Source organism: Bubalus kerabau, chromosome 5, assembly GCF_029407905.1.
Source record: "Bubalus kerabau isolate K-KA32 ecotype Philippines breed swamp buffalo chromosome 5, PCC_UOA_SB_1v2, whole genome shotgun sequence".
NCBI classification, from domain to species: domain Eukaryota; kingdom Metazoa; phylum Chordata; class Mammalia; order Artiodactyla; family Bovidae; genus Bubalus; species Bubalus kerabau.
This window is the reverse complement of record NC_073628.1, coordinates 314,290-323,940: the sequence shown is the minus strand read 5'-3', so window position 1 is coordinate 323,940 and position 9,651 is coordinate 314,290.

Genomic DNA, 9,651 nt, shown 5'->3' with positions numbered 1-9,651 from the left:
TTGCTGGGAGGGATGCCACCTGGTCGCTAGGTAACAAGCGCTGCGTGAGTTGCGGGAGGAGCGACGTCTCCTTAATCAGGGGCGCCCAGGCTGCCCCAGACCCTCCTCCTGGGCTGTCTGTCCCGAGCCACGCCCCAGACTGTCCTCCCCAGGCGGTCTGTCCCCAGGCGTGTTCTCCCAGTCTTCTCTGGGACCTCCAGACTGTCTTGGTGGCCAAAGAACAGTTCTTAAGAGAGGAGTAGACATGGTGATCTTGGTTGACTCAGAGTATTAATATAGACAGAGCACTCTGCAAAAATATTCAGTGAACCCCATTTGAAAAAGTCTGGCAGCTCCTGCAAGGGTGAGACAGAGTTGCCATGTGACCCAGCAATTCCGTTCCTAGGTATATATTCAACAGAAATGAAAACGTGCAGAACTGTACATGGATATTGTCACCTTTAATGATTAATTAGCCAGTTATTTCACCAGCAAAGGCAGACTTATTTAGGAATAGCAGAGGAATTGCAACTCAGGATATGTGAGCAGTGGTGGACCACAGGCAAATCCAGAGATCAAAGTGGGGGAACTTGCTACTCTAGGGAAAAGACGGAGCTGGGAATCAGTTCAGTTCAGTTCAGCCGCTCAGTCGTGTCCGGTCTTTGCGACCCCATGAATTGCAGCACACCAGGCCTCCCTGTCCATCAGCAACTCCCGGAGTTCACCCAAACTCATGTCCATCTAGTCGGTGATGCCATCCAGCCATCTCATCCTCTGTCGTCCCCTTCACCTCCTGCCCCTAATCGCTCCCAGCATCAGGGTCTTTTCCAATGAGTCAACTCTTCACATGAGGTGGCCAAAGTATTGGAGTTGCAGCTTCAGCATCAGTCCTTCCAATGAACACCCAGGACTGATCTCCTTTAGGATGGACTGGTTGGATCTCCTTGCAGTCCAAGGGACTCTCAAGAGTCTTCTCCAACACCACAGTTCAAAAGCATCAATTCTTTGGCACTCAGCTTTCTTCACAGTCCAACAGCATCGGACCTTGCTTCTATCACCAGTCACATCCACAACTGGGTATTGTTTTTGCTTTGGCTCCATCCCTTCATTCTTTCTGGAGTTAGCTGGGAATAGAGACTGTGATAACCAGGATCCATTGGAGGAGCTGGGGATCCAAAGTAAGGAGGTTTTGCAGGGAGGGGGTTGGGCCTCTGTGGTTTCTGATTGGCTGGGCTATGGGAAGTGGAGAGAAGCTTCCTTTCTCCTGGTGAATGTGAATGAGAGATGCCTTCCTGTTGGGGGTATAGGGGAAGGTAGGTCTTTTTCTGTTTGCACTACCAATGAAAATAAATATGCCATTCAATTTTGCTTAATTTTAGAACTGCAGTCTTCCAATTTAATCTTAAGAAAAATGAATTTGGGGAGATCAAATTTCCCATAATGGCCGTTGTAATTACAGATTACTTTGACCCACTTAGTTAAAAAAATGGTTATGTGGGGAGGTCCCTAGATGTTAAACATGAATCCAGCTGGAGTCCCCAAAGGAGGGCTGCCCTCAGAGCATTTAAATGACTGGATCGCATTTCCCTAAGTTCTCCTGGAAACCCCAGAAAGTTGCCAGAGTCCTAGCCTAGATTCCAAAAGGAATAAAACAGAACTCTTAGATCACAGTTACCTCAGTCTCCCAAAGAGAACCTTGCTACGTGCTCTCCAGAAAACAGTTGAGTACTTACCAAGGATGAAACCACCATACCCGTGAAAGGGTCAGGATTAGGAATAAAGTTGAGCGCTCAAAACGCAAAATGAGAAGAGCTCAGAATTTGAGAGGAGAGTCATCAAATCAGAAGCTGGTGGTGATGCACAGAAGCGATAAGCGCAGGGAGCCTGGTTCAACACCTCAGTTGATTTCACCTCTTGGGGGTCACCTCCAGATCCCACTTCTGACACCACATATATCAACTTCAATAATACAAATAGCCAGTTATTTTATCAGCAAAAGTTGAGTTTATTCAGAAATACAGAGAAGTTGCAATTCAAGATAGGTGGACCGCAGTGGACCATAGGCACATCCAGAGAGCAAGAAGCGGGGACTTGCTACTATAGGAAACGGGGCAGCAGGATGGACCGTGACAGCCAGAGTCCATCGGAGGAGCTGGGGCCCAGAGCACGGAGGCTCCCTACAGGTGGGGGCACTGCGGCCGCAGCTGCAACCAGAATGAAGCACAGAGAAATCTTCTTTCTACCAGATAGTAAATAGAGATTCTGTCCTATCAGAGGTGAAGGGGGCATCTCTTACTGTTTGGGGTAATTGATAGTGCACATAGGGCTTGAGAGTTTCCCGTGCAGGCCTGTCCCAACTCTGACTTTAGCTGAGGTTGCTTTAATTAATTCCACAATATTCAGAGCAGCATAATTCATAATTCCCCAAAAGGAAGCAACCGAATGTCCAACAGATGAACGCATGCAAAAATGTGGTATATCCATGCAATGGAAAAGTATTCAACCGTAAAGAGGAATGAAGTTTTGACACATGCTACAACATGGGTTGTTGTCCATTTTGCTTGAAAATATTATGCTACCAAAGAAGCCAGTCATACAAGCCCATATATTATATTACCCACCTACATGAAATATCCAGAGTCCAGAATAGGCAAATCATGGGCGAGAATAGTGGTCACCACAGGCTGGGAAGGGAATGTGGAGTGACTGCTCAAGGGTACTGGGTTTCTTTTTTCTTTACTATTTGTTTATTTATTTATGCAGCTGTACCAGGTCTTAATTGAGGCAATGTGGAATCTTTCGTTGTGGCCTGTGGGATCCTCAGTTGCAGACTCCTAGGTGTAGCATTGTGGTTCTAGTTCCCCGACCAGGGACTGAACCTGAGCCCTCTTCATTGGGAGCATGGAGTCTTAGCCACAGGACCACCAGGGAAGACCCTGGGTTTCTCTTCAGGGCCATGAAAATGTTCCAAAATGGACTGTGGTGGCGGTTGCATCTGTCGGCGAGTACACTCAACACTACCGAACTGCTCACTCTAAATGCAGGAATGATGTGGTGTGTGAACTACATCTCAATAAAGCTGTTATTAATATACATATATGTATTTTCCCAGCTCCCTCTTTGCAGCCCCTCCCAACATGCACAGGGTCTGATTATAATGTGGAGCCTCAGCTCCTGACTACTAGTTCCCAACAGTCCAAGGACCAACAGACATGCCAGGACACACTGGGCCCAGGAAGTGTGCTGTCAGGCCTTCCTGGGCCTGGCTGCTGCCCTCAGCCTGCCCCTGGACCACTCCCTACCCCAGGCCAGGGCCCCATCCACTGGGGGTTGCCAGGGTGGCCTGGGCAGCCAGCTTCACTGTGTCCCTCAAGGGTGTGTATGAGTATGTGTGCCAGTGAATGGACGTGGGGCTGGAGAGGAAGACCATGGCTGGACCATGATCTCCATCCTGAGGGGATAGAGAGTTATGATGAGGTTGGCATCACCTGGCTGCGTTTTAGGGAACTGGGACGTGAGGTCTCCATGGCACTGGCCTGCAAAGACTGATGTGCTGGGTCTCCTTTGCCCAGGGATGTGATGCTGGACCCATGAGCAGGAAGTGCCCAGATCAGGCCAGCTCCCGCTGACACTGTCTATCCAGCAAGTACCCCACAGGCCTGGCTCCCTCCTTTCCTGCCCCCAGGGCCTGGAACCACCCTTCGAGCCCCTCTTTTCTGAGCCCAGGGCTGTTACTCACATGCCAGATGCATCTTGGTGCTGTCAGGATCATTTCCTGGATCTGAATATTTCCCCCAAACTGCACCAAACTCCTCCTGAGGCTGAGTGGGGCCACCTCCACCTCCCTAGTGTGCAGAGACCCAGTGTGGAGATGGACCCTGGGGTCAAGCATGCAGCCTCCGGCTCAGAACCAGTTGGGGTGGCAGGAATAAGGCTGGAGGGGTGGGAATGGGGTGAGGCGGCGTGGGGAAGGCACACTCTGCCAGTAGCTGGGGCCATGGAGCTCTGGCTACAGGGCAAGAAGAGTTCCCAACAGCCTTATAAATGGTAACTGTTTTCATCGTTACATCCCCTTAGGTTCTATGTTCGTCTCTGGCTTAGAGAGGAGAAACTGAGGCATGGAAAGGCTGGGAACCCACTCACCTGGTGCCTTCCTTCCCTCTGGAGCCTGGAGCCTCTCCCCCTGAATCCCTGTACTCTGCAGAGACCTCTGCACCTGCAGCTTTGCACGTGGAGCCTGACATCTGGGATTCACCTCCACCAAGCCCCCTGACCTAACCATGATGCTTCACCGTGGATGCAGCCCTCTCAGCCCTTCCACTGCAAGACTTGGAGACTGGCTAGAGGTGGAGGGGCAGGGCATCGACAAGGCCCACACACTTTGCGGCTCAGGTGACCAGGTGGCAGGTGTGAAAATTAATAAAGGGAGTGCGCCTTTAAAATGAAGTCAAGGACTTCCCTGGTGGTCCAGTGGTTAAGAATCTAAGAATATGCCTGCCGATGCAGGAGAAAGAGTTTCAATTCCTGGTCCAGGAAGATTCCATGTGCAGAAGGGCAGCTAGGCCCCTGCGTCACAGCTACCGAGCCGCTGCTCTGGAGCCTGTGCTCTGCAACAGGAGTGGCCACTGCATTGAGAAGCCCGAACACCACAAATGGAGAGTAGCCACTGCTTGCTGCAACTAAAGAAAAGCCCGAGCGGCAACAAAGACCCAGCACAGCCAAAAATAAATAAATAAATAAAAATAAAATAAATGAAGTCAGACCCCCAAATAGCTAAAGCAATCCTGAGAAAGAAAGACAGAAATCGGACTCCTTGACTCAGACTATACTACAAAACTTCACTCATCAAAACAGTGTGTTTCTGGTGCAAAAGCTGAAACATTAGGTCAATGGAACAGGATAGATAACCCAGAAATAAACCCACACACTTAGGGTAAATTAATCTATGACAAAGGAGGCAAGAATATACAATAGAGAAAAGAGAGCCTCTTCAGTAAGTGATGCTGGGAAAACAGGACAGCTACATGTAAAACCATACACAAAAATAAATTAGAACACTCTCTAACACCATACACAAAAATAAACTCAAAATGGATCAAAGACCTAAATGTAAGGTTGGGCACTATAAAACTCTTGGAGGAAATCATAGGTAGAATATTTTTCACATAAATCACATCATGATCTTTTTTGGTCCACCTTCTAGAGTAATGAAAATAAAAACAAAAATAAACAAATGAGACCTAATTAAACTTAAAACTTCTGCACAGAAAAGGAAACCATAAATAAAGCAAAAAGACAACCCACAGAATGGGAGAATATTTTCAAAAGAAGCAACCAACAAGGGATTAATCTTCATAATATATAAACAGCTCATGCAGCTCTATGTCAAAAAAACCCAACCCAATCAAAAACTGGGCAGATGCTCTAAATAGACATTTCTCCAAAGAAGACAGATAGATGGTCAAAAAGTACATGAAAAGATGCTCAACATCACTATCAGAGAAATGCAAATCAAAATTACAGTGAGGTATCACCTTACACCAGTCAGAAGGGCCATTATCATAATGTCTACAAACAAGTGTTGGCGAGGATGTGGGTGGGAATTCCCACTGTTGGTGGGAATGTAAACTGGTAGAACCACTATGGAGAACAGTGTGAAGGTTCCTTAAAAAAATAAAAATAGAACTACCATATGACCCAGCAATGCCACTGCCGGGCATACATCGGGAGAAATCCATAGTCTGAATCAACACGTGCGCCCCAGTGTTCACTGCAGAACTATTGACAACAGCCGGGACCTGGAAGCACCTAAAACCCATCAAAGAGGAGCAGAAGATGTGACACGTACATACAATGGGTATCACTCAGCCATAGAAAGAATGAAGTGATGTCGTTTGCAGTGACACGCATGCCCCTAGGGATGATCACACTAAGTGAAGTAAGACCGAGAAAGACAAATACTGGATGACATCGATTATATGTGGAATCTAAACAAGTGGTACAAATGAAGTTATTCACAAAACAGAGACAGAGTCACAGATGTAGAAAATAAACTTAGGGTTCCCAGGGGAGAACGGCGGAGGGGAGGAAATTGGGAGACGGAAACTGACATATACACGCTGGTTGTTGCTGTTGTTCAGTCGCTGAGTTGTGTCCGACTCTCTGTGACCCCATGGACTGCAGCACGCCAGGCTTCCCTGTCCATCACCAACTCCTGGAGCTTGCTCAAACTCATGTCCATTGAGTCGGTGATGCCATCCAACCATCTCATCCTCTGTTGTCCCCTTCTGTTCCTGCCTTCAGTCTTTCCCAGCATCAGGGTCTTTTCCAATGAGTCAGTTCTCCGCATCAGGTGGCCAAAGGATTGAAGCTTCAGCTTCAGCATCAGTCCCCCCAGTGAATATTCACGATTGATTTCCTTTAGGATTGACTGGTTTGATCTTGCAGTCCAAGGGACTCTCAAGAGTTTTCTCCAACACCACAGTTCAAAGCATCATTTCTTCAGTGCTCAGCCTTCTTTATAATCCAACTCTCACATCCATCCATGACCACTGGAAAAACCATAGCTTTGACTAGACAGGCATTTGTCAGCAAAGTGATGTCTCTGCTTTGTAATATGCTTTCTAGGTTGGTCATAGCTTTTCTTCCAAGGAGCAAGCGTCTTTTAATTTCATGGCTACAGTCACCATCTGCAGTGAATTTGGAGCCCCCCAAATAAAGTCTCTCAGTGTTTCCATTGTTTCCCCATCTATTTGCCTTGAAGTGATGGGGCTGGATGCCATGATCTTAGTTTTCTGAATGCTGAGTTTTAAGCCAACTTCTTACTTTTCTCTTTCACTTTCATCAAGAGGCTCTTTATTTCTTCTTTGCTCTCTGTCATAAGGGTGGTATCATCTGCATATCTGAGGTTATTGATATTTCTCCTGGCAATCTTGATTCCAGCTTGTGCTTATCCAGCCTGGCATTTTTGCATGATGTACTCTGCATATAAGTTAAATAATCAGGGTGACAACATATAGCTTTGACTTACTCGTTTCCCAATTTGGAACCAACCTGTTGTTCCATGTCCAGTTCTAACTGTTGCTTCTTGACCTGCATACAGATTTCTCAGGAGGCAGGTAAGGTGGTTTAGTATTTCCATCTCTTGAAGAATTTTCCACAGTTTGTTGTGATCTACATAGTCAAAGGCTTTGGCGTAATCAATAAAGCAGAAGTAGACATTTTTCTGGAACTCTCTTGCTTTTTCAATGATCCAACGGATGTTGGCAATTTGATCTCTGGGTCATCTACCTTTTCTAAGTCCAGCTTGAACATCTGGAAGTTCACAGTTCACAAACTGCTTCATTGACTGTGCTAAAGCCTTTGGCTGTGTGGATCACAACAAGCTGTGAAGATGAAGAGTTGTGTAGCACTGTACCCCTACGTGCACAGCTGCCTCTGGGGAGTTTTCTCAGGGTTGATGGAGGGCCTTGAAGTAGCAGGTCTGTAAATGCAACTGAGAAGGGGTCCTGCTCCTTAGGAAAGAAAACAGGAACTAGTGGAAATGTAAAAGTCCCAGAGGCATTGGTGGGGAGCAGCAGGGAGACAGAAGTGTCCCTTGGGTGAGGACGTCAGCGGCCTGTGTCTCCAGTCCACTGCCATCCTGGTGTGGGAGGCAAGCGCCCGCTTCCCGCAGACCAGAGGAGGGGGCCTTGAGAGTTGGGTGTGTGTGTGTGGGTGGGACTAGGCTGGGGAGGACTCAGGAGGCTCCAGCCTCAGCCGATCTGACTGTGCTGCCTCTGGGGAGGGTCCCCAGCAAGATCCCAGAGGATCTTTGTCCATGTCCAGGGTCCAGGCCATTGCGGCTGGGAGACCAGGTTGCCCGGGTGGGAATGAGCCTGGGGCTCTCTTGGCCAACTTGTCACTTGGACCTCTTCCGTGGGGTGGCGCCCTAGAGACAGCAGAAATGAGGGATCTGCCTCCTGCCGCACTTTGGCCCTGGGAGGGAAGACAGCAGGTGGACAGCGTTTTCTGGAGTGGGAGGAGACAGGGTCCAGGGTTCACAGAGAGGAGCAGGAGGCCCATGTGGACCTCAACTGAGGTTCTCCGCCCAAGACAGGGCAGAGTCAGCCCTGCCAACATCCAGGGTGTGGCTTCTCCACAGGACGTACTCAAAACCAAGGCCCAGAGTGGGGCTGAGTCTGAACAAAGTTCATAATCATAGACTTTCACACAACAAAGTGCATTTAGTAATATAAAGCTTATGAAAGCGACGTGTGTCGGAGGAAGCAAATTACCTGACGAGAAGCACAGTTCCACCATCCACGTGCTTGCTTGCGCAACCGCTCAGTCGTGTCTGACTCTTGGTGACCCCATGGACTGTGGCCCACCAGGCTCCTCTGTCCATGGGATTTTCCAGGTAAGGATACCGGGGTGGGTAGCCCTTTCCTCCTTCAGGGGATCTCCCCAACTCAGGGATTGAACCTGCATCTCCTGTGTCTCTTGTGTGAGCAGGTGGATTCTTTACGACTGTGCCACCTGGGAAGCCCCTCTACCATCCACAGGAAAATATAAATATCAAGTATTAAACCCACTCTGCTGGTATCTTACTGCATTTTTACTTGGTTGAGATAAAAATGTATACATGTTTACAGTTATGTCTTTTTCACTTAACAGTATGAGAAGCATTTTCTTATGTTGTCCTAAACTCTGGTTTGAAAGCACCATTTTTAATGGCTGCTTAAGCAGCATGTGGATACACCATGTTTGCTCAGGTACTGCTCTACTTTTTAATGTGCTTATTACTTATCCTTCTATCTGGCTGTACCAGGTCTTAGTTGGGGCATGCAGGATCTTTCATTTTTGTGGTGGCATAAAGGATTTTTAGTTTTGACATTTGGGTCAGGGGTCTAGTTCCCTGACCAGGGACGGAACTCAGGGCCCTTGCAATCAGAGTGTGGAGTTTTAGCCACTGGACCACCAGGGAAGCCCTTTCCCTATTATTGATCATCTAAAGGGGTTCTCATGCTGCCCTGGTGGCTCAGCTGGTAAAGAATCCGCCTGCAATGCAGGAGACCTGGGTTTGATCCCTGGGTTGGGAAGATCCCCTGGATAAGGGAAAGGCAGCCCACTCCAGTATTCTGGCCTGGAGAATTCCATGGACTGTATAGTCCATGGGGTTGCAAAGAGTCGGACATGACTAAGCGACTTTCACTTTCGAGTGGTCTATACTTTTTGCTCAAAGGACATATTAATGCATATTTTCAATATTTTGGATTTTTGTTAGGATAGTTTAGAAAAAGTTAATTGATGGACCAAAATATAAACACTTTTTTAGGCTTTAGATGCTTATTGCTGGACTGCTTTCCGAAGAGCCACACTGGTTTCCTCTCCAGGCAGGACTGGAGGAGATCTGCCCTCACCCTCTGTCCTTCACTGAGAGGAACATCCGCGGTGGGCCAGGCCAGGGCTCCTCCTCCTGGCCCTCCCCCCGCAGGAGATGCTGCCTTTCCCACAGGGGCCTCAGGTGGAGGTGCCTGAGCAGCAAGGCTGCTGGATACAAGTTTCGTTTCCCCCAGACCCTTGGAAGGCGGGAATGAGAAGAGGCAGCGTCTCTGGAGTGTTGAAACTGGGAATGCCAAACGAAACCATGAGAGAGAGGGCAGCTTGCTGACGCTTGAAGTGACGTCTGAG